This window comes from Leopardus geoffroyi, chromosome C1, assembly GCF_018350155.1.
Source record: "Leopardus geoffroyi isolate Oge1 chromosome C1, O.geoffroyi_Oge1_pat1.0, whole genome shotgun sequence".
NCBI classification, from domain to species: domain Eukaryota; kingdom Metazoa; phylum Chordata; class Mammalia; order Carnivora; family Felidae; genus Leopardus; species Leopardus geoffroyi.
This window is the reverse complement of record NC_059328.1, coordinates 20,611,114-20,636,753: the sequence shown is the minus strand read 5'-3', so window position 1 is coordinate 20,636,753 and position 25,640 is coordinate 20,611,114. Positions and strand designations below refer to the sequence as shown.

At 44.8% G+C, this 25,640-nt stretch overlaps 1 protein-coding gene across 2 annotated transcripts in view; it reads left to right on the top strand.

Annotated features, from left to right (window-relative positions):
* The first annotated feature begins 11,299 nt into the window (after positions 1-11,299).
* The window catches only part of WASF2 (WASP family member 2), a 74,456-nt gene continuing 60,115 nt past the window's right edge, over positions 11,300-25,640 (top strand). The window contains exon 1 of one of the 2 annotated variants that reach the window (XM_045476255.1): positions 11,300-11,525. The gene's annotated coding sequence lies outside the window, so the exon portion shown is untranslated. Of the gene's footprint in view, positions 11,526-11,609; positions 11,833-25,640 lie in introns of those variants that run through there. The other variant, XM_045476256.1, reaches the window with a different exon arrangement.

Genomic DNA, 25,640 nt, shown 5'->3' with positions numbered 1-25,640 from the left:
AAGAAGGATAGCACTCACACTTTGCTTTCTGTATTTAGAGGTCCACTTTGGAGGAAGAGAAGTTAGAGACGGAGAAACCTATGCAGGGGTTGCTACAAAAATCCAAGAAAGGGGCGCCTGGCTGGCTAAGTTGGCAGAGGATGCAACTCTTGATCTCTGGGTTGTGAGTTCAAGCCCCACGTTGGGCATAGAGCTTACTTAAAAGAAAATCCTAGGTGCCTGGGTAGCTCAGTTGGTTGGGCATCTGACTTTGGCTCAGGTCATGACCTTGTGGATTGTGAGTTCCTGCCCCATATTGGGCTTTCCACTGTCAGTGCAGAGCCCACTTTGGATTCTCTGTCCCCCTCTCTCTTCCCCTCCCCTGCTTGCTCTCTCCTTCAAAAATAAACACTTATTAAAAAAAAATTTTAGGGGCGCCTGGGTGGCGCAGTCGGTTGGACGTCCGACTTCAGCCAGGTCACGATCTCGCGGTCCGTGGGTTTGAGCCCCGCGTCGGGCTCTGGGCTGATGGCTCAGAGCCTGGAGCCTGTTTCCGATTCTGTGTCTCCCTCTCTCTCTGCCCCTCCCCCGTTCATGCTCTGTCTCTCTCTGTCCCAAAAATAAATAAACGTTGAAAAAAAAAATTAAAAAAAAATTTTTAAGCTTATTTATTTTGAGAGAGAGAGAGAGAGAGAGAGAGACAAAGAGAACAAGCAGGGAAGAGGCAGAGAGAGAGAGGGAGAGAGAGAATCCCAAGCAGGCTCCATGCTGTCAGTGCAGAGCCCAATGTGGGGCTCGAGCTCACAAACTGCGAGATCATGCCCTGATCCAAAAGCAAGAGTCAGACGCTTAACCGACTGAGTCACCCAGGTGCCCCCAAAATAAATAAACATTAAAAAAATCCAAGGGGTGCCTGGGTGGCTCAGTCAGTTGAGCATCTGACTTTGGCTCAGGTCATGATCTCAGGGTTTGTGAGTTTGAGCCCCACATTGGGCTCTGTGCTAACAGCTCAGAGCCTGGAGCCTGCTTCAGATTCTCTCTCTCTCTCTCTCTCTCTCTCTCTCTCTCTCTCTGCTCCCCCCTCTCCCACACCTCATGCTAGAAAGAAAGAAAGAAAGAAAGAAAGAAAGAAAGAAAGAAAGAAAGATCCAAGAAAGAGATGAGGGTTGAGGGATGGAGAAGAGGTGTACCAGGGAGAAATCAAACAGAATTTGAGGAATGATTGGAGGAGTCAAAGATGATGTCTAGGGTTTCTGGCCCAAGTAGGTGCTCCAGAGGGAAGCCCAATAATTGATCTTTAACAACTCAGCTTCACCCACGGCACCTGCAAAAGTCACTCCTGGAAGGTGCTTTATTCTCCTCCAAATACTCCTGTGTATTCATCACTGTGTGTGTATTCACTCGCCCAGTATACGTGGAGCCCCTACTGTCTGCTGGATGTTCTGGGAGCTGAGGAGAAGCAGGGGATTAGCTCAACCTGCCTTATTAGTAGAGTAACCATTACAGCCTGGGGTCTGGGTTTGAATCCTGGTTCTTTGTGCTCAACTTCTTTGTGCTCAAGTCCTGGCTGAGCCTCCACCTTGCTGTGACTTCGGGTAAGTCATCGAACCTCTTTGTCTCAGTTTCCCCATCTGTAAGATGGGGGAACTAACAGTACCTGTCATAGGGATGAAATAGGCTAATATGGGCAAAGTGTCTGGTACTAGGTAAGCATTCGGTGTCAGCTATAACTACCGAGTTCATATTTTAGTGGGGAGACAGATCCGATCACACAGTTCATTAATTACAGCAGCGATAAATACCCTGAAGGAGCACTTGCAGTCTGGAGGTGAAGGAAGCCTCCTCGGACCGAGGGAGGGTCCCACTGGGCAGAGCTGAGTGAACTGGGGCCGGCCAGGCGAGGCATGAGGGAAAGAGGGAGGGGCATTTGAGGCAGAGGGGTCTCTGAGTAGGCAGACCCTCAGGCTGAAGGAGGTGCTGAGGGGTCTGTATTTCTGTAACTCGACCTCTTTGGAGCCTCAACACATTGCTGAGAAGCAGGTCAGGCAGATACTCTGCCCCCATGTTCCGGAAAGGGCACTAAGGCCCAGAGAGGAACAGCGACTTAGCTGGTCAGTGACCAAGCCTCCTGGTTGATGCTCTGCCCCCTCCAGGGGGCTGGAGAGGACAGGCCTGAGAAGAGGCGTTTGTCCCTTTGCCCACTGGGGTGGGAGCAGCAGGAGCTGAGGCTTCAGCTGGCCACCAGCAGCTGTGGCGGCCAGAGCTGCGTTCCTTCCCCTGCCAGCAGAGCAAGTCCGGGCTCATGGCAGGGGCCGGGAACGTTCCTTTCGTCTCAAAAAAAAAAAAAAAAAAAAAAAAAAGAAAGAAAGAAAAAAAAGAAAAGCACTTTAGTCAACATTAAGTCTTGACTTCAAAGGACACAGCTCCCAACTGTCTCCCCTAACCCTTGGTCTCTCCAACTCCCTGGGGTAAGCCCCCAGGCAGCCGAGTTTCTGGGAAAGGGAATGAGGCCTGGTCTTGGAGTCCAAAGACTTTGTGGTGAGCCCTGGCTCCGTCTCCAACTTGCTGTGTGACCTCGGGCAGGTCACCAGCCCTCTCTGGGCCTGAGTGTCCCCAGCCAAACAGGGAAGGGAGGGTTGGATGACATCAGGTGGGGTGGGGATTCCAGCAACCGGCTCCAGCCAGCTGCAGCAGCTTTGCTGCCCTTCAAGTCAGGCACTGGGGCCTCGGGGGGTCCGGAAGCTGGGGACAGGCAGCCTTTCATCTCTGCTGGCCCAGGGTCGCTGCAGGTTGGCAGGCCCCACATCCCGAGATCGCGTTTCAGGCTGGAAGGGGCCTTCCTGTGACCTCAGCCGGCCAGCCCTGCCCCTGCCCCCCTCCTCCCCATTCTCACCAGAGGGAAGCAAGCAGGCAGCATCCCGCCCAAGGTCACCGACCAGCAAGTGGCTGTCCTTCGGCCTGCCCTTCCCTCCCACCCGAGCCAGCCCCCACTGGCCTCCCACAGTAAAGCCTCAGGTCTCCTGGGCCATTAGGAATCTGCCAGGCGAGGCGTGGTCTTCTTCCTCTCTCTTGTTTCTTGGCTTGTTTTCCCGGTTCTCCAACAGCCGCCTCCTGCAAAAGCCTCCGGGTGCGTGTACAGGAACATTTTTCTTTAAAAAAAAAAAAAAAAAAGAAGAAGAAGAAGAAGAAGAAGACGAAGAAAGAGAGAGAAATGCAGCCACAGCTTGGGTAAAAAAGCAACCAACTCCTTAATCCTTCCCTGTAACCTCTGGCTCCTCAGCTGGGTTGGCTCCAGCCCTTAGGAAGGAAGGCCCTGCTGGGCAGGGGCCTGGGCTTGTCTCCTGCCCACCCCCTCCTCACCCGCCTCTGTTCTCCTCCAGGGTTCCGTCTCCCTTCTGGAGCCTCGAGGAGACAGGCTGCGGGGTTCAGCAGGACTTAGGAGAGCATGGGGGGCTGACGGGGTAGGCTGGGGCTTCCACCCCGCTGCCCACTTGCCCACCTTCTCAGGAGGCTACGGGATCAGGATTTTTCACCCCTGGCCCATTGCTTCCGCTCTTGCTTTCACCCCTTTCTTCTGTCTCATGAATCACTGGCCTCTTCACGGCAAGTGCCCGGAACGCCATCTTCCATCCCAGTTAGTCCTTTTCTGTCCGGCACAGGGCTTGGCCCTTTCTGTGAAGGTCACACACGTCCACACTGCGAGCCTTTATCCATCCAGATCCCACTGTGGGGGTGGCACGGAATGTCCCTGCCACGTCTTGCTCTGTCTGCAGAACACTTAATGATCTGTTGCAGCTCCAGCACCTGGGTCAGTGCTTGAAACATAGTAGGTACACGGTGTCTCTTGAATGAATGGATTCAGAGCATAAATAGGTCTCTGGAAATATTCAGAGCGATCTCACAAAAGGGACAGTTGATTATGGCACATCGCAGTTAAAACCCTTCCGTGCCTCCACAGCACTTCTTCCCGCTTGCCAGCTCTCATCAAAGGATTTCCTTTTTCCCCAAAGTGCCATCTTTTCTCTTGCCTCTGGGCCTTTGCATGTGAAATTCCCTCCGCCTTCCACACCCTTCTCCACCTCTCACCTGGATGACTCCCTCTGGCCTGTCACCCTGTCAGATTACCCAATGAGCAGGGCCACTACAAATACTATTTTTTAAAATCTTATTTTACAAAACGAATCTGATGTTTGATAATTTAAAAAACACATTTGAGTAGCACTCATGGGAAAAATTAGAACTTTACTGGGGCTCCTTCCTCTTCATTTTATAGTTTGCATTGTTTTTGTGTTGCATTCATATACGGGCTGCTGTGGAGGTAGGTGATATAATTTGGCTCTGCTCTTTAAGGCTCAGCCTAGACATCAGCTCCCCCACCAGGAAGCCTTCATTGATCCATTGATCCCTCCACAGGTTTAGGTCTTTTTTTTTTTTTTTGGGGGGGGGTAGTCTCAAAGCCCCTCTGGACTTTTCTCGAATATGGGTATTTTTGCTTTACTTGCTTTCTCTCCTCCCCAGCACCAAGTCTGTAAGCATCTTGAGCGCCCAGTTAATATCTTTCCACCTCTATTCCTGCAGCATATAGTACGGGGCCTGGCATAGAACTGACCCCAGATATGTTACTCTCTAGCCTTTATTTATTCAATCCCCTTTGCAGGGTCTGCATTACATGTCATATTCTATATTCTTACTTTATAACCCTGTCTGAGGAACTCCTACTCACCCTGCAAGACCCCACTCAAATGACCTCTCTTCTATAAACCTGCCCCAATCCCTCAATCGTGTTAGGTTGAGCGTAGGCTTTTCGGAGGTCACACCTCCTGTTGCAATTGGCGTCTTCCTCTTTTATTGCACTTTTCATGTACTTTCTAAGTTAAATGTTTTTTGACATTTATTTTTGAGACAGAGAGAGTGTGTGCACATGAGTAGGGCAGTGGGGGCGTGGCAGAGAGAGGGAGACAGAGGATCCAAAGCAGGCTCCATGCTGTGGACACAGAGCCCTACGTGGGGCTTGAACTCATGAACCCCGAGATCATGACCTGAGCCGAAATCCAGGGGCGGCTGCTTAACTGACTGAACCACCCAGGCGGCCCACGTATGTATTTTCTCCCTCATCGGCGGTGGGGGGGGGGGGGGGGGGGAGCCATGCAGAAACAGAGACTAGGTGGATTGATCAGTGGTCCTTAGTGCCCTGCATCGGCCTGGCCAGAGGACAGGGCAATGTATGCTCTTTAAACGAACAGACTGGAAGATGTCACAAAGGAGGGAAAATTCAGGCAAGATCTCGAATGTGGGAGGAGAGGAATAACATGTACTCACTGAGGGCATCGAGTCCGTGCAGATAAAAACAAATTATGGCGACGATAATCCCAACAACCAGTACTGAGCGCACCGTAGTGTCGTGGGTAGGAACGGAGATTAAGCTCTGCCTCTTACTGGCCGTGTGACCTTGGACAAGTTATATTATCTCTCTGTGCCTCAGTTTCCTCATCTGTCTAAAGGAACAAAATGGACTAATACACGCAAGGTGCTGAGGGCTGTGCCGGGCATACATGGACACTTGGGAGTTTGCGGTCACCTGTAATCTCCATTGCTGAGCACCTCGGATGTGCCGGGCACTTTCACCTGGCACCTCTACTTAGCCCTCACAGCAGCCTGAGAGGCAGGGTTGTTGTGTCCTTTCACAAAGAAGTGAGGTGTGTGGGGGCCAAAGGTTCTGGCTGAGGCCATTCACTGGGTAAGTGACAGGAATGGGATTTGAACCCAGGTCTCTCTGGCCTGCCGCCCACCCGTGTTCCTTGACTGTGGCACCTGCCTGCAGGAGGAGGGGGAGGAAGAGAAGATGGCACAGTGGGAAGGCAGGGAGGCTTCACTGAGCTGGGGCCTCCGGAGCAGAGCGGCAGGCATTTTTCTAGAGCTTTCATTTCCGTCTGCCTCTTCTGAGCAGGTGAAAAACCCCACAGAGGGCCCTTCACTGAGTCCTCCTCCTTTTCCTCCCCCTCCCGGTGCTGCCTCATCCCCCACGCTGGGAGGGGGGAGGTCAGGCATGCAGCGTGGGAGATGTAGGGGAGAGGAGTGAGGAGGTAGGGGAGCATCATTCCAGATCCTTTCCCTCCAGCACCCCCCTTTCCCCATCGCAGGCACTCCAGGAGGAGAGAGCATTCCAGGTGGAAGGAATGGCAAATGCAAAGGCTGTGGATTAAGGATGTGGAGGCGGGGAAAGCCTGCTAGCTTGGCTGGAACCGAGGTTCGGGGCCCCCTGGGATTGCTCAGTGGAGAGGAACTTGTTTGAAGAGAGGGAGGGAGAGAGAGAGAGAGAGAGGAAGAGAGAGAGAGAGAGAGAGAGAGAGAGATGGACCCAGCGAGAGCTGAGGATGCTAGAGGTAGGGTAGCGGCTGGAGACTGTCCTGGGCTCTGAACACAGGACTCTCCACTCTCTTCCCTTCAAACAGGGGGGGTGAAAAGGGGTCACTGTGATTCTTCATGGTCCCTGTGCTTTATTTCTCCCCCCTTGGAATCCCTTAAGACACTGTGCTCTGTCGGCTCTGTTCCAGGAATTGATTCATGGCTTTTTATGCATTCCCTCAACGTGTTTTCTATCCAGCTCTACGAAATCAGTATTATTCACTCCATTGTATAGATGAGAAAACTGAGGCTCAGCCAGGTTTTATAACTCGCTCAAGATCACACGGGGCATAAAAGGCAGATCTGGGACTCAAACCCAGGACCATCTCCAGAAATGGCAATTTCGCCTGCTATACTGGTTTCGGCTCCCCAGGGTGCTTCCATCCCCATAGCAACAACAAGGAGAGGCACTCCTGTGCTGACAGCACTTCATAGTTTATGCAGGCCTTATTTTTTCTGCTCCTCACAACAGCCCTGTAGCAGAGCTGCGATCATCCCTACTTCGTAGATAAGGAAACTGAGACTCAGACACGGGATGTGACTTGGCCAAGACTGCAGAGCCATTAAGTGGCAAAGTTGGGACTCAGATCCAGTTCTAGTGACTCTAAATGCCTCGTTGCTTTCCCTTGCAGAGTAAGAGGGTCCACTCCCTGCTCTTATCTGCCTCAGGGGGCAGGGAACAAACAGGCAGGGGTTACTTTTCAGAACTGGTGGGAAAGGCACGGGTTTGGCCTTCACAATCTGGGGACTTGGTTACCGGCAGTGAGTAATTTCATCCCTCCGGGTGATAACTCTAACTTCTCGGTGGAAAAGGGAGAGCTTGCTCCTCAAGAGCAGTTAAGCCCTCTTCTGAGAGGCTGGGTTCAAATGCCAGCTGTGCTGCTTCCTGACTGGGTGGCCTTGGGCAAGTCATTTAACGTCTCCACACTTCCTTTATCTCATTTGTAAAATGATGGTAGTAACAGGACCTCACTCAGGACTACTATGAGGATTTATGAGTTAATGCATGTATACCACTTAGCACATGTTTGACACATAGTAAATGGTATGTGCAATGTTAGCACTTATTAATATTACTATTAAAGTGCTCAGCACCATGCCCTCGGAAAGCAACTTGTCTACGTCCATTGCCTAAAAGGAGAAACTATGTCTCCTGTCACCAGATAACCTTAAGCAAAGCTCCAGAATCTTACCTAGTGCAGGTAGTAACGCTGATATTGACAACAACAATTACTACTAAATGACTAATAAGGTTACTGTTAAAGTCAACGATACTATTAAAGTTAACATTCAAGCGGCTTACTATGTGCTAATCACTCTGCTAAGTGCTTTGCATTTATTATTTCATTTAACTTTCACAGCTTTGGGAAATAAAAAGTTACCTCAGTTTTACGGATCGGGAAACTGAGGCTCAGAGAGGTGAAGTCTCTTGCTCAAGGTCACACTGCTAGGAAGTGGTACAGCCATGATTTGATCCGGGCTTGCCTGGCTTCAAAGTCTTCCGAAAGAGTTAAGGTCAGATGAGAACTGGCCCAGTGTATAGACACTTGTATCAGCTCTCTCCCAAACTTATCCGCTGGATCTGATGCCTCAGGCTCATCTCCCTCCATTCTGGGGAAGACCAAGCACCTTTTATGGAGTACCTTCTATATGCCACAACACTTTATTTTGATTTTTTTTAAGTTTTTATATATTTATTTTCAGAGAGAGAGAGTACAAGCAGGGGAGAGTCAGAGAGAGAGAGAGAGAGAGAGAGAGAGAGAGTCCCAAGCAGGCTCCACACTGACAGCATGAAGCCTGATGTGGGGCTCGAACTCATGAACTGTGAGATCATGACCTGAGTGAAACCAAGAGTTGGACACTTAACCAACTGAGCCACCCTGGTGCCCTTTTTATTTTTTTTTAATTTTTAATTTTATTTATTATTTTTGAGAGACAGAGCAGGGGTAGGGGCAGAGAGAGAGGGAGAGACAGAATCTGAAGCAGGCTCCGGGCTCTGAGCTGTCAGCACAGAGCCCGATGTGGGGGCTTGAACCCACGAACTGTGAGATCAGGGTCAGAGCTGAAGTCAGATGCTTAACTAACTGAGCCAGCCAGGCGCCCCTATGCCACAACATTTTATATACATTTCCATATTGAATCCTCACCCTTACCTGTTGACCCTTTATTATTATTCCCCTTTCTTAGAAAAGTAGATGAGACACAGAGAGGTGTGGTGACTGGTCAAGGTCACACAGCCCGAGGTGAGATGGCAGAGCCAGGGTTCAAACCCAGGTGGGTTGGCCTCAAAGCTTGCATTCAGGGACTACCAGAAAAGTACAGAGACCCTTGGAAAACAGCCTCACTTTCAAAGCCAGGTTCTCTCCCCTGTAACATTTCATTTGTTCGGGACCCTGCATGAACTCTGCCCTCCTCCCCCGTTGCCACCTATCCCAATTGGCCTAGATGCCTTCCACACCCTTTCTCTTGGCCTGCAACACTTCTTCCAACCACCTGCTGCCTAGTTAACCCCTATTCATCAATTCATCTGAGATATCACCTCTTCAGAAAGTCTCCTCTGTCCCCACCCCATCCCAACATTTACCTCATCAGCACATTGTACTTTGCCTTCTTGTTCCTTATCACAGTTTCTAACTGTATTTTGATTCGTCTGGTCATTTAATGACTTCCTCACTTCCTCACTAAACTCTAAGCTCCATGAGGCTCTGTCTGTTTTGCCCACCATTGTAGCTGCATCACTGACTGGTAGGCTGCCCATACATGGTTGGTTTTTAGTAATTTTTTTTTTTTTAACATTTATTTATTTTTGAGAGAGAGAGAGAGAGAGAGAGAGAGAGAGAGCATGAACAGGGGAGGGTCAGAGAAAGAGGGAGACACAGAATCTGAAACAGGCTCCAGGCTCTGAGCTGTCAGCACAGAGCCCGACGCGAGGCTTGAACCCACGGACCACAAGATCATGACCTGAGCCGAAGTCGGCCGCTTAACCGACTGAGCCACCCAGGCGCCCCGGTGCTTAGTAATTTTAAGTAAGCTCTACGTCCAACATGGGGCTTGAACTCACTGACCCAGAGATCAAATGTCGCAAACTCTACCTACTGAGCCAGCCAGGAGCCCCGGTGCTTCATAATTTTTTATTAAATAGATGAATCCATGAATGAATAGACAGGTACTTTACACACATGACTCATTAATTCCACAATTAACTCATTGAATCCTCACAACTGCCCTGTTGTCCCTATTTATTTATTTATATTTTTAACTGTGATGTGGATATATTTATATAATTTTTTTTTTTTTTTTTTTTTTTTTTTTAGCAGTGATGTCTGTTGTCCCCATTTTAGAGAAGACATAGGTGAGGCTCAGCAAACTAGAAAGTGCTAGATCTTGGATTCAATCTCAGGTCAGGCTGCCCCCAAACCATTGACTTCTGTACAGCACCTGCTGCCTCCCAGCAACCAATGGCCACAGTCACGATTTAAATAGTCATTGGTTGTCAGAAAATAGTCATTGGTTGTCAGACCACAAGTCCCAATTTGCACCTGGAGGTCACTGACTCAGCAGCACTGAGGCTCTGTCAGCACCACGCACGCACTTGGTGGTCTCTGCCCTTCTAAAGTCTTAGGCTGCTTCCCCTCCCTCTCCCATCTTGGCTTCCTTCCTTTCCAGAGAGGGAAAAGGACTAGGAATTGCAGCCAAGGCAGCTCTTCTGGGAAAAACAATCCTGCAATGAAAAGAGCCCTGTTCTGAGAGCAGAGAGACCTGCATTTAAGTCTTGGCGTGGAAGCTGCCCTGCTGAGGGCTCACAATGGTGTCATTGCCCCTCTGTGTCCTTGTCTGGGATTCTGTCTGGGTTGCTGACCCACCTGCCATCCCATACTCACCTCCTGATTCCTAGGACCCTAGAAACAGCTGGGGCCTATGGTGACCAGAGAGATGGGGGGCTGGCCTGTCACCCTCATGACACTCTCTGTTATGGTAACGGGTTGGTGGAAGTAAGGCTTTCTCAGGGGACACCAGGCCTGGAAGGAGAAGTGCAGAAATGGAAGACAAAAGATACAGCTTTGAGTCCCAGGGTTGTTTCAAATTCCCCGGGGGGCGACCCTGGGTAAGTCATGGAGTTCTTGGTTTTCTCTTCTGCAGAACGAGGACAGAGGACAATATCTGCCTGACAGAGTTGCTCTAGAGAACTAAATGAGAGATCTTCGCTAACATGTGAATTTGTCACATTGCTATCCAGCTGCAGCCTTTTATAATCAACAAGGCGCACATATACCCAACTCAGGAATGTAGCCTCAACAAACGCCAAGACATGAGGCAGACATGACTGTTTCTATTTTGCAGAAGGACAAACTGAGGTCCAGATAAGTTCAGGGAGTCGTCTGAGGTCGCAGAATGAGACGGCGGCCGAGCCAGGGTCCCGCTCACCTGACCCCGGCCTTTCAGAACCACCTGCCCGTCCCAAGACGCCAGGCCTCGCCCGGAAGAATCTTTTAGCAGCCGGCTGGAGCCTATGACTCACTCTCCCCTTCCTACTTTCGGTGGGGCCTGAGAGCCGGAGGGAAGGGACAAAACTATCTGCAATTTGAGGGGTGTCCTCTGAAAGTTCATGGGTTTGTCCCCTTCTTTCCACCAAAAATCCTGGTTCTTTGAACTCTAACAAGAAGAACTCCTCTTTCAATACACTTTGTACGAGTTTCTACACTTTCTTCAGTGGGGTTTTCCTACCCCGAATTTAGGAGTTGATTCAGTTTAATCTCCACCCCTACTCCACTTGGTTTGCTCCCCCGCTGTTTACTCCGATTGCGGAAGTAGCTCGGGTGGAGCTCCCCAGAAGGTACCCTTGAGTACGTCTTTTGCGTATCTATTTAACTGGCACTCCACTCAGGCCAATGGAATGCCCGGAAGCCCCAGCAGGGTGGGGCAGAGAGCCAATCAGGGCCGTTGGCGGGGTGGGGCTGCGTCCCAGGGCGGGGAATCGCGTAATGGCGGACGCGGGCCGGGCGAGCGCGGCTGGGGGCGTAGCGCGCTGAGGGGGGTCTGGCTGTGTGGCGTCCCGGGAGGCGGCCAGCGGGAACGGACCCCGCGCGGAGAAGGGCGGCTGGCCGGGCCCTCTGTCGCTGAGGGCGGCCGCGCGAGACCAGGTGAGCAACAAGTCCCCGCGGGCGGGCCCCGCCGTGAGGCGCCGGGCCTGGCCGCCACCCTCCCCCCACCTCCCCGCCCAGAGCCTCGCAGGGTCCTGAGGGAGTGGATGGCTTGCCTCTTGCCGCGGACCGGCAGTGGCCGGGCGAGCGGTCAGCGTGGGTAGCGTCTTCCTCTTCAGTCCCCTCCCCAGGGAGGAGGTGTCCTGGAGATCCCCTCGGAGACTTTGAGGGGCCCGCGAATCTGTGAGGCTGCGAAAGTGCCCCCAGCCTGATCTGGCGCTGCCACCGACTCGCTGTGTCACCTTGGGCAAGTCACTTTCTTCTCTGGGCCTCAGTTTACCTATTTGTAAAACGAAGGCTTTGCAGGCAGTTGTACATGAGTTGGATCTCAGATGTCTGATATCTTGGGCAAGTTCTTCCCCGGGCGGAGCTTCGGTTTCCATCTTCGGGCTATGAAAGAATTAGAATTGAGGCGCTCTTTGAGACCCCTGGCCTAAGTTGAAGAGAGGAGTGTGTGTGTGTGTGTGTGTGTGTGTGTGTGTGCGCGCGCGCGCGCGCACGCACGGGATGGTTCTGCACGGTAGAGAGGAGAGTTGACTGAAGGGGCTCTTCCATGAAGTCTCTGGATGGACCCCACACGATGATAAGGTGGAGTCCGGCTGTCTTGGTGCTCCAGGATCCTAGAGCCTCAGAGATGGTGCAGTTTTACACACTGGTGTTCCATAGCATCAGAGGAGAGGAAGGCATCCTTGGAACCTGTTGGGGCAATGATTGAAATTTAGGCCCAAAAGAATTCAGGAGGGTTAGGAGTAGGGCAGAGAGCATGTATGGCGCTCCTACTATGTGCCAGCCCTTGTTTAGGCTTATGTTATTTAATTTTTACAGCCACTGTTGAGAGTTTACACATAGGAAACTAAGTTTCGGAGGAATTAAGTAACTTGTCCAAGGTCACGCGGTAAGGTACAGAGCTTATCAACCATAAGGTGTTGTCTTTGAGAATCGCTGGGCAAGGGGGAAGTCATTGTCCACTTAAAAAGAAGTTTGCTCTGTCACAAATAGGGGGAGGGGTCTGGTCCCAGACACTTCAATTGACTTCTGGCTTGGAGACAGGCTGGGTCTTGATCCCTGGATGGCTAACTATAAGTACATTCCCTTTCTTCAGTCTGTGAGTTTCTAAACTCAATTTCTAAATGGTAAAAGTCGTTTTGAAGTGTTTCAGAACCCCAAAGAACTCAGTTTGAATCCTGACTGGGTGGCCTGTAGAAGTTCACCAACTGTTGGTGTAAAGACTTGATTCTTGGTTCAGGGTAGTGCCAGCCAGGTAATTTTTTCTCCTTTTTAGCTAAGAAGGCTAAATTTTCTTGGGATAAGAGAAATTTCCTGTTTGTTCAAATTTCTTTGGATTCCTGGAATGAAAGTTTCAGTAGCCCGCCTCTCATGAAACATAATGTTCCTTCCTTTCTGTGTGTTCTCTGTTAGATAACTTCTAGGTGAGTGAAGACTGTGGACCTGGAGTGAGAGACTGGTAGTTAGATACTATAAATTGTAGCCCTTAATTTTTCCATGCTTCAGCTCTTGGTTAATCAAAATGGTAGGACCGGCAGTGTGTATTGTTCTCTGTGTCAATGGTAGGGAAGAAAATTGGAAGAGGAAGTTGCTGAGAAAGAGGGCGTTTCTTAGCAGTGGAGCCAATATGTATTTCTTTGTTTGAAACTCTAAAACCAGAAAAGCAGCAACTGAAGGAGGAAGGAAGGAAAGAACTATGAAACTCTTCTTCCAGTTCAGATATCCTTAAGAGCTGTTCCTGTTGCTGTCCCTGCCCAAGGAGCTGCTCTCACAGAAAAAGTCAATTGTAATTTGTTCAAAGTTGAGAAATTGTATTCTAGAATGAAATAATTTTAAATCTGAAACCCTCTGAGATAAATTTCTTAAAAATCAGAACATTTTACTGAGTAGGTTATCAGTGGATGATCTTTTACCCAACTTAATTACTAATTGCAGTTTAATTTCAGTCTAAGAAGAATTGAACTAGATACTGGATGATGTAAATATCACCACCACTTGAGAAAACATGTAATGGTGTGTTCAAGTTTTGACATTTGTTGAAAGTATTTTTAATGCTTTGTTTTACATGATTGTGTATGTGTGAATAGGTGTTGTTAAGGCAGTGAATTTATTGTACGTAAAGATCTACCTTCATTTTCTGTATTAGTTATATGTTCTGTATAAGACTTAGTCCTAAATTAGCATGTCAGTCCATAGTATCTTGGGGCCAAAAAGAAGTTCCTGGGGGCGCCTGATAGCTCATTTGGCTAGGTGTCCTACTCTTGATTTTGGCTCAGGTCATGATCTCACTGCTTAGGGCTCTCCTGACAGTGAGGAGTCTGCTTGGGATTCTCTCTCCCTCTGTCTCTGTCCCTTCCCTGCTTGCATGTTCTTTCTCTCTCTCTCTCTCAAATCAATAAACTTGAAAAAAATTCTTGGGGCCAGATTTTTTTTGAATTTAGAATTTTGGGGATTTTAGAAAAGGAATATGGTACATGTACTGTGTGTTATGTAACATCCCAGAGAGGTCTGGGGCAGTACTTTGTAATCAAACACATTACCGTTTCTGTAGTGAAATGTACTGGTATAAGTAAATAGTATAAATAGGTTCATGTCATTTCATGTCAGATTTTACCACCAAATGGATAATGACAAACTTGTTTTTACAGCCTTTTAGATTTTGGAATTGAAGTTAAGGGATTGTGGACCTGTATGGATAAAATTTGTAAGATGAGGAGGATAATTACAAGGAAAAGTATTGTAAACCAAACTAATTTCAAAGCCACGGGTCCTAAAAACAGTACTACATGGAAGACAATTTTTGTTCGTATGCTTTTTTCATGTAATACTCTTATTCTACTTAATATATGCTAATGTACATTTTTCCTTAAGTATCAAGATTTACCTTTTAATACCCTCATTGATCCCTGGTTTAGATGTTTGAATAACACCCTAACCCTCTTTTTTTTTTTTTTTTTGTTTTGAGAGAGAGAGAGAGAGAGCACAAAACAGAGGGAGAGAGAGAATCTTAAGCAGGCTTCATGCCCAACTCAGAGCCTGATGATGGGCTCAATGTCACAACCCTGAGATCATGACCTGAGCCGAACTTGAAGCGTAATCTATAGGGTGTTGTGCTCATTAGTTTTTGTGTAGCAGTTAAGAGAATTGTACCTTTGGGGCACCTGGGTGGCTCAGTTGGTTGAGCATCCAACTAGATTTCGGCTCAGGTCATGATCTCACAGTTTGGTGAGTTTGGGCCCCAGGTTGGGTTCTGTGCTGGCAGTGTGGTGCCTGCTTGGGATTCTCTCTCTGCCTCTCCCCTGCATGTGCATTCTCTCTCTTTCTCAAAATAAATAAATAAATAAACTTTAAAAAAAGAGAGACTCGTACCTTTTTTCTGTGTAATTCAGAGAAAGACTAATCAAGTGAGGATCTTTATATTCATATTTGCAGAATGTAAAGTTCATGCTCTCTTCAGGATAGTCTTTAATATGAGGTTATCACTGCTGGGTAGGATGCTGAGTAGGATTTAGGTTAAGAAAAAAAAATTTTTTTTTTTTAGTAAGTTCTGCATCCAACACAGGGCTTGAATTCATGACTTCAAGATCAAGAGTCACATACTCTACTGACAGAAAATTTTTTATTTTTTCGGGAGTCCGGCTGCCTCAGTGGAGAGCATGTGACTCTTGGGGGTGTGAGTTCAAGCCCTACTTTGGGAGTAGAGTTTACTTAACAGTATTTCTTATTTTTTATTTTTGAAGCTTCCACAATTTGAACATCCTAGTAAGGAGTTTACTAAAATATATTTTTAATTTAGAATATTTTTAAAAATTTAGAATATTTTTATTTTAAGCATGTGCTATATGAGAAATTTGAATTTACCAGCCTTATGAATTTGGATGATTTCTTTAAATGGCCAAGGACCTCTAGGAACAAATTATAAAAACTCTATTCTTTACTCTTCCTGGGTGCTTCAGCTATAAAGTGAGGTGGACTGGTGTTGTTGGAGGTTAAAGAATTATTTCTTCTCTTTAAAAGAAGCTCCATGGGAGGGGAGCCTGGGTGGCTCAGTCGGTTAAGCGTCCGACTTCAGCTCAGGTCACGATCTCGCGGTCCGTGAGTTCGAGCCCCGCGTCGGGCTCTGGGCTGATGGCTCAGAGCCTGGAGCCTGCTTCCGATTCTGTGTCTCCCTCTCTCTCTGTGCCTCCCCGTTCATGCTCTGTCTCTCTCTGTCTCAAAAATAAATAAAAACGTTAAAAAAAAAAATTAAGAAAAAAAAAAAAAGAAGCTCCATGGGGCGCGTGGGTGGCTCAGTTAGTTTAGCATCCCACTCCTGATCTCAGCTCAGGTATTGATCTCAGCGTCATGAGTTTGGGCCCTGTGTTTGGGCTCTGCTCTGGGCATGAAGCCTACTTAAAAAATTTTGAAAGAATCTGGCCATCAGGATATCCCGTAGCCTCCTGTTTTGTGGTCCTCATTCATCTTTCTACTTGGGGTCTCTCCATAGTTCCTGAGAATGGTACTTTCACTGTCTGGGAGATTGAACGGGTGCAGAACAGTATATCAGGAGTTGCAGGTAGATTCGGTGTATGACTGGACTAGGCAATAGGAGCAGTTCTTTTCCTGACTACCCCAGTTTTTTCTATTTCATAAGCACTGCTAGTATTGTAAAAAGATTACAACTGGTGGACTAATATCCTATTCTAAATTACTCTGTTGTGATTGTGGATAAGCTCTTCAAGACAGGAACTGTGTCTTGTACTTCTTTTGCATTCTGTAGTGCATCAAACTTGTTTTGCATTAGAATTTACCATTAAAACATATTCATATCTGGGTTGGGAGCTCTGATGTCGGAACACAACCAAGGTTGAGAACCATTGACTTCAGCACATTGTAGGTGCTCAATAAATTTATGTTGGTTACTTTGCTGGGGCTCCTGGCATGCGTTGGATGGGGTGGAAGAGGACCCAGATTTTTTCATAAAGTAAAATCGCTTTCCAAGAAACTGACACAGTTGGCAGATCTGGACCCATAGTTCATTGCTAGTTACTCTGCCACATCACCACCCTGATTTTGTGACTTAGGCAGGATGGGATACAGGCAACTGAAAGTTTTGTTTATTTCTTGGGTAGTGGCCTTACTGAGTATGATTGATTAGGATGACAGTTGCTAAACTGAAGACAGGTAGAAAATGCAATAATTGTTTGGGGTTTGGGTAAGGGAGGTGGGCTGCTGGGCACCAGGGATGCCAAGAGAAAAAATGAAAGGTTGTAATTTGACTGGGTCTCCAACACATAACACAATGTATGGAACATAATTAGTGTTCGATAGCTTTTTTGTTGACTGAAGAAATGAATGGCTCTTTGTTTGGAAAGAGGCTTATATGCTGTGAAATAAGATACTTCCTACTCTTCCTTCTGAACTGAGCTAAGATGTCATCTCTTCCATGAAGCCTTCCCAGGAAAAATTGAGTGACTCCTTTATATGTTTTCTGCTTTGTCAAAACATTTATCAGATTGTCAAGTCTGATATTAGACAAATTACAAAACTCTTCTCCCTACCTGTCCATGAGCTCCTTAAGAACAGGACTGAATTTTTTTTTTTTTTTTTCTTAATGTTTATTTGAGAGAGAAAGAATCCCAAGCAGGCTCCAAGCTCTGAGCTGTCAGCACAGAGCCTGATGCGGGGCTGGAACCCACGAACCGTGAGATCATGACCTGAGCCGAACTCAGACACTTAACTGACTGAGCCATCCAGGCGCCCCTGAATTGTTCATTTTTATTAGACTGATGCCCAATACGCAGTAAAGGCGTGGTAGATGCTAATAATTTTTAAACCGTGGCCTCTGTCTTCTATTTCTTGTAGCTTCACTTTCTTCCAATTCATAGTCTTTTCAGTTCAGATCAGCAAATATTTATTTATTGAATGTCTTCTGAGAGGTAGGTCTTTCTTAGGCCTTAGGGTAGGGTTTCTCAGCCTTGGGTACTGTTGACATTTTGGGCTGGATAATTCTGTCATTTTGGAGGGCTGTCCTGTGCTTTGTGGGATGTTTAGCAGCATCCCTGGTCTTTCCTCACTACCCATTAGCACCCTCTTCTCACTAGCTCTGATAACCAAAAATGTCTCCAGATATTGTGAAATGTCTCCTGAGGGGCACAATTGCCCCTGTTGAGAACTACTATATCAAGGGTAGAAGTGGTGGAATCATAGAAGTAAATATAGATGTTCTGAGAGGTGTACACTCTCCTTTTATTCATTTTTTCTAGTTACACAGTCTCTTGTCTATGACTTTTGGATAAGAAAGAAAAATCAGGGAAACCAGGTGACAACCTTAAAATAGCCTCATTATTTTTTTTTCTGTTCAATTTTATTTTATTTGGTTTAAATATATTAGAGCAGTACAGATAGCTGCATTATTTATGCAGATTTATGTAAATTTAGTTTCTACCACTGATAAGATGGAGTAAAGAACTATTAGAATATTACCACCTTGCGTAAAAGACTTTCTCAGAAAAGCTCATAGCTGAAAAGTTTAATACCTAAAGAAAAATCAGCATTGGTTTTATAGAGAACTTTCCAGGACTTGTTTAGGATTCTTCTTTGATACTTTTTGAGCTTTATGGCTAAGACATCTTTTGATGTCCCTGCATAGTTACTTTATAACTCTAAAAAAACATGTTTAACTAATGGATGTGTTTTTCTAAGCTCAGTATTTTTTGTAATAGCTAGATTGGTCAAGGCAATGGTTCTTGGTCCCTTGGGGCATTCATAAAGTGATTACAAGTCAGTAGTAACATTTGGGGACTTCACTCTCCTTTGGCCAACCCTCTACAATATAACATTATAATCATTCATGTCTTAGTCACCATTAAAGTGATGTTGAATGAGTGTTTTTTCCTGTTCCATTTGAAGTTGTGAATGGTACTCTGGAGAATTCAAATGTATAGTTATGAATGGTATCTCAGAATAGTTACCATTTATGCAAATGAAACACACTTCTTAACTTAGAAACCAAACAGAATTGAATTAGGAAAGAGAAGAATAGAAACAAGAATTGTTGAATGCTTGCAGAGGAAATAATGTTCAGATATAGAAATATCTCAGAAAAATGTGCTCTTTATGATTACACACTAATAAAGAAAAATAGTTTGAAATTGATGGGAGAGGCTATTAAACTTAGCCTGTGATATTACTTTTCAAGCTGCTTTTCTTTTCTGGTAAAATATGGGAGTCTGAGGCATACTCTCTTAGTTGTAAGATTAATTCCAGTTGAACAGAAGTAAGTCTCTTATTTTTAGAATATAGAAGCCCTTTTGAAAAGTAGCAGTGGGTTCAGCTTAGTTCCAGTTTAGGTAAATATGTGTATGTATATGCACACATACATATGTACACACATAAATATGATGTGGCTTATGGTGACCCTTAAACTTTGTAGTTGACATAGTAAAATAACAAGAACAATCCTTTTACTTTCAAGTATTCAAAATTGAGACCTTTGTCTCCCCTGATTATGCCATTGTTCTAGCAAGTACTCAGTCTAAAAAGCTTTCTCAAATCACATCTTGAGAAATTGTGTTTAACTGTGTAGAAGGAGGCCTTAGGTCATGCACATAGATGTTCCTTTTCATTCACAAATTAAGAACTGTAAGTACCTTTCCCTTTGTAGAATACTGATAGTATCTAAAGAACAGTATTCCTGATACCAAGGTCATCTGTGGAATTATAAGAAGTATAAGACCCCTTCTCTGTAGAAACGTATTTGCCCCCTTCTTTACTTTTTTAAAAAGTTTATTTATTTATTTTTTGGGGGGGAGCGGGGAGGAGAAAGAGAAGGAGAGAGATTCCCAAGCAGAGTCTGCACAGTGAGCACAGAGCTCAGTGTGGGGCTCGAACTCACGAACCATGAGATCCGAAGCTCAACTTCCTGAGCCACCCAAGTGCCCCATGCCCCCTTCTTTACTTTTAAAACTCCTTCAGCATTCATTTGCAATGAATAATTTGCAAAGTACAGTATTCCCACTTTGATATATTCCATTATAGTCACTTCCCAGCACTTGAGATAAGTTATATTATGTTAATAGCTACATTTTACAGGTAAACAAGTTCAGAAGAGTAACTTAAAGTCACTCAACTAATAAATAGCAGATTTGAGATTGAACACTGTCTCCTCCCTGCCCCCTCATTGTACTCTACCCTTTATCCCAGCCCCATCTATTTGAAGTATAGTTGACACACAATGTTACATTGGTTTCAGTTGTACAACATAGTGATTTGACAATTCTGTGCTCACCACAAGTATAGTTTACCTTCTGTCATTGTAACAGGGCTATTGCAATACCATTTACTATCTTCCTTATGTTGTACCTTTCATCCCCATGACTTATCATTCTGTAACTAGATGCCTATACCTCCCACTCCCCTTCACCCATTTTGCCTATCCTCCCAGCCCCTTGTCCTTTACTTTTTAATGAGATTTTTTTTCCATTTTTATTTATTTTGAGAGAGAGAGTATGCATGTGTGTACATGCGAGTGAGGAAGGGGCAGAGGGAGAGAGAGACTCTTACGCAGGCTCCATGCTCAGAGCATTTCCCGATGCCAACTCAATCCCATGACCTTGGGATCATGACCCAAGCTGAAAGCATGAGTTGGACACTTGGAGCGCCTGGGTGGCCCAGTTGGTTAAGTGTCGGACTCTTGATAGCAGCTCAGGTCATGCTCTCATCGTTGGTGAGATAGAGCCCCACGTTGGGATTCTCTCTCTCCCTCTCTCTCCCTCTCTGCCCTACCTCCACTTGTGCTTATTCTCTCTCTCAAAATAAATAAACAACAACAACAAAAAGTTGGACGCTCAACTGACTAAGCCATCCAGGTGCCCCTTAATGAGAGTTTTTTAATGGTGCAGTTTACATACTGTGAAATGGACAGAAATCCAAGTATGTAATTAGATGCATTTTGACAAATGTAAACACATGTGTAACCAAGAGATAGAACATTTCCATAACCACATATCCTTTCAGTCAGTCCCTACTGTCTTAGAGGCAACCACTGTTTTGATTTCTATTCTTACAAATTAATTTTGCCTGTTCTTGACTCATAGCATGTGCACTCTTGTGTCTGAATTCTTCTGTTCAATATAAAGGTTTTTTTTTTTTTTTTACAAGTTTATGTATTTATTTTGAGGGGGGCAGAGGGAGGGGGGAGGGAGGGGGGGAGGGAAGGAGAGAGAGAGAGAGAGAGATTGAGAGGGTTCAAGCTGCACGGTCAGTGAGGAGCCCAATGCAGGGCTTGAACTCACGAACCATGAGATCTGGACTTGAGCCAAAGTCCGACGCTTAACTGACTGAGCCACCCAGGCACCCTTGTTCAATATAGTTTTTGAGATTCATTCATGTTGATGTGTATATTGGTATGAACCCAAGTCTTTTGATGCATATCTAGAGTTCTTTCCAACAAACTGCAGCTTCTAATTTGCTTACACTTATATCACATCCTCTCCTGACTTTTTGTTTTTTTGCTTTAGCATTTGCATGTAATTTATTTCTCTTTTCTAATATCCTAGATTTATTTCTTTTTAAGATCTCTTTGAAATTACAAAAGTAATACATGCTCATTGCAATAAATTACACAATCAAGTGAATAAAGAGCGAAAGTTTTGTCAGATTTATTTTTATTTCTGCCTTTTTCCAATTATGAAAAGAATGAGTGCTCTTTGTAAAAAAATTTTAAAGAATTGCCAAATTCAAAAGTATGAAGTACAGAATAAGACTCATCTGTGATCTTACCAGTTAGCATTTTGGCGTATCTTCCTCTTTCTGTGCATTTTGTTTACCATAGCTAAGACCATAGTTTAGGGATATTTAGGCTTGCCTTTTTCCATAGGTTTGCCACATCCATGTTAATCAGTTTTTTTTGTTTCAGCGTTCATGTTTTTGGCCATCCTAAATTTAAATATCTTGCTGGCAGTGATCTCAGCTGAGTTGGCCTCATCAGGCATCATTTTTTAAGATTTCCTGTGCACTCCACCATTCACCTCATTCTTATATATCCAACACCCAACATTTCTTGCAGAGTAGGAGACAGAATAGTTGTATGGTTGTGAGTGAAGATTCTGGAGTCAGTCCATCTGAGTTCAGTTGTAGGCTCCTTCACCTACTGGTTCTGTATGCCGTCTTGGGCAGTGATTCAGCCTCAGTTTTGTCATGTGTAAAATGGAGACCTGTCTAATTTTTCTGTAAAATATAGAGCATATCTCAAAGAGTATTAGAAGGATTAAATGACATCATTACTTAGTCCAATGCTCCATAAATGTTAACAGTTGTTGTTATAAATTAGGAAATGGCATATTTAGTTGGGTACATCATCTGTCTAACCTTGAATTCTGCTTGTGGGAAAGGGATGAAAATGTCAGCTTCAAAATTTAGGACTATGTTGCCCCAAATTCATAATTTCTCTTAGAAGTTTATTTAAAATTTTTTTTTAACATTTGTTTATTTTTGAGAGAGAGAGACACAGTGCGAGCAGGGGAGTGGCAGAGAGAGGGAGACACACAATCTGAAGCAGGCTCCAGGCTCTGAGCTGTCAGCACAGAGCCCACTGCAGGGCTTGAACCCATGAACTACAAGATCATGATCTGAGCCGAAGTTGGATGCTTAACCAACTGAGCCACCCAGCCACCCCTATCTTAGAAATTTCTTATGGAAATGTTACCTATGCATTTATCTAGACTATCTGAATTACTTTTTCTTATATCCTGTCCACCCCATCTGAGTAATGAGTTTTATTACTTTATATGCTTGATTGCATAGTAAACTATTACTTTTTTATTGGTCCTAATAAAAGCAAATAGCTGCTGGGTAGTAAGTGTATACAAACTATGTGCCAGGCACTGTGCACATTCCTCCTCACAGCAGTCCTTCAAATTAGTTGTTATTTACAGATGCGAAAAGTGAGGTTGGAAGAAATTATTATGTCCTTGGTCACACAGGTAAGCCTACTGGTACTAGTATTCAAAACCTTCCTCTTTTTTGCGAATGCAAGCTGGTGCAGCCACTCTGGAAAACAGCATGGAGGTTCCTCAAAGAACTAAAAATAGAACTACCCTACGACCCCGCAATTGCACTACTAGGCATTTATCCAGGCGATAGAGGTGTGCTGTTTCAAAGGGACACATGCACCCCCATGTTTCTGGATGCAGTATCAACAATAGCCAAAGTATGGAAAGAGCCCAAATGTCCATTGATGGATGAATGGATAAAGAAGATGTGGTGTGTGTGTGTGTGTGTGTGTATACATATATATATGTATATATACACATATATATGTATATATATATGTGTATATATACACATATACACACACACACACACACACAATGGAGTATTACTTAGCAATCAAAAAGCATGAAATCTTGCCATTTGCAACTACGTGGATGGAACTGGAGGGTATTATGCTAAGTGAAATTAGTCAGAAAAAGACAAATCATATGACTTCACTCATATGAGGACTTTAAGAGACAAAACAGATGAACATAAGGGAAGGGAAAAATAATATAAAAACAAGGAGGGGGACAAAACAGAAGAGACTCATAAATATGGAGAACAAACTAAGGGTTGCTGGAGGGGTTGTGGGTGGGGGGATGGGCTAAATGGGTAAGGGGCACTAAGGAATCTATTCCTGAAATCATTGTTGCACTGTATGCTACCTAATTTGGATGTAAATTAAAAAAAAATATATATATATATATATATAATTAAAAAAATAAAATTAAAAAATAAAAGAAATTTTTGCAATGAAGTAAAAAAAAAAAAAAAAAAAAACCCAAATACAAAGCCTTCCTCTTTACCTTTTTTGCCTTTTTTTGGGGGGGGGGGCATATTTATTTTGAAAGAGAGAGAGACTGTGCATGTGAATGGGGGTAGGGGCAGAAAGAGAGAAAGAATCCCAGGCAGGTTTCACACTGTCATTGCAGAGCCTGATGCGGATTTTGAGCTCACAAACCCTGAAGTCATGACTTGAGCCAAAGGCAAATGCTTAACCAACTGAGCCACCCAGGCACCCCAACTTCTGTCTTTCTGATTTTAAAATTTGGACTTACAAAATAATTTAATACACTTTATTGTTTCTTTAGACTTATAACTGCTTTATAATTTCTAGGTTTTGATGTGAATCTGTGTTTACCCTGTCACACCCCCTTTTTTTTAATATTAAAGTGTTGTCTGTTGGGGCACTTTAATTGAGTTGGTTAAGCATTTGACTTTGGCTCAAGTTGGTGGCTCCTGAGTTGAGCATCCGGCTTCGGCTCAGGTCATGATCTCATGGTTTGTGAGTTCTAGCCCCGCATGAGGGTCTGAAGCCTGCTTCAGATTCTGTGTCTCCCTCTCTCTGTGCCCCTCCTCTGCTTGCTCGATCTCTGTCTCTCTCAAAAATAAATAAATGTTTAAAAAATTTTAAAAGAAAAGTGTTGTCTATCTATTTATATTATATAAAAAACCTGTAAGCATACAGAAGCTCCTCTGTCCTTTGGTCTTTTTGGATACCTTTATATGCCTTCTCTGTTTTACCTTTTTTGTGCAGTGATGACCACAACTGCACATTCTATTCTGGGTACAGATACACTTCGGTTTGTACAAGGGCAGGATAATGTGTTCTGTGTTTCCAAAGCTTTCAGAATAACAGCCAGCATTTTGTTGCCCCCCCCTTTTTTTTTTTTTTTTTTTTTTGGTAGCTGTGTTCAGGATGAGACCAGAGACTCTGAAATCCTTTTCTTATATTGTAACAGGTAGCTTTGGAGCTCATCTTCTGATAATTATAGTTTGGACTATTTTTCCATTACTGCATTACCTTATTTTTGTCTACATGGAAGCTATTTTCCCCATTTCTTAACACATAACTTTGTACCACCATACTTCTAGCTACTGTTGTAGATTTATCTGCCAACAGGGAAGATTTCACTAGATGTTTTTTTCTAGGTAATTTCTAAAAATGTTACTTGGGATAGGTTTCAGCATCAGTCCCTGGGGATTGGTTTTGTTTGTTTGTTTGTTTTTAATTTGTTAAGTAATCTCTATACCCAACCTGGGACTGGAACTCATGACCCCAAGATCAAGAGTCACATGCTCTATAGACTGAGACAGCTGCTAGAGCATGCTACTCTTTTTTGTTGTTTTTGTTTTGTTTTGTTTTGTTTTGTTTTGTTTTGTTTTTTTCAAGTAGGCTTCACACCCTGCACAAAGCCCAACATGGGGTTTAAATTTGACACTGAGATCAAGAGTCAAATGCTTAACCAACGAGCCACCCCGGCGCCCCAGTTTTGTTTTTGTTTTGGAACATGCCACTGTTGATCTTGGGGTCATGAGTTTGAGCCCCATGTTGAGGGTAGAGTCTACTTAAATAAAAAATCAAAAAAAATAAAAAATTATTGGGGTGCCTTGCTGGTTCAGTTGGTAGAGTATGCAGCCCTTGATCTGAGTGTTGTGAGTTCAAGCCCAATATATATTGTTTGTAGAGATTACTTAAAAATTAAAGAAATTAAAAAAAAAATTATTATTATTATTTTTTTTTTTTTTCTAAATTTTTTTTTTCAACGTTTATTTATTTTTTTTTTGGGACAGAGAGAGACAGAGCATGAACGGGGGAGGGGCAGAGAGAGAGGGAGACACAGAATCGGAAACAGGCTCCAGGCTCTGAGCCATCAGCCCAGAGCCCGACGCGGGGCTCGAACTCACGGACCGCGAGATCGTGACCTGGCTGAAGTCGGACGCTTAACCGATTGCGCCACCCAGGCGCCCCTAAAAAAAAAAATTATTGGCGCTTGGATGGCTCTGTCGGTTGAGCTTCCAACTCTTGATTTCGGCTCAGGTCATGATCTCACAGTTTGTGAGTTTGAGCTCCATGTGGGGCTCCATGATGACAGTGCAGAACTTGCTTGGAATTCTCTTTCTCCCTCTCTGTGCGTGCTGTCTCTCAAAGTAAATAAAACAACAACAAAAAATTATTATCTGACGTATAAAACTCCAGCAATTTAAATACTTGAATTAATAGTGCTTTTGTTTTATTTTTACAACAGTTTA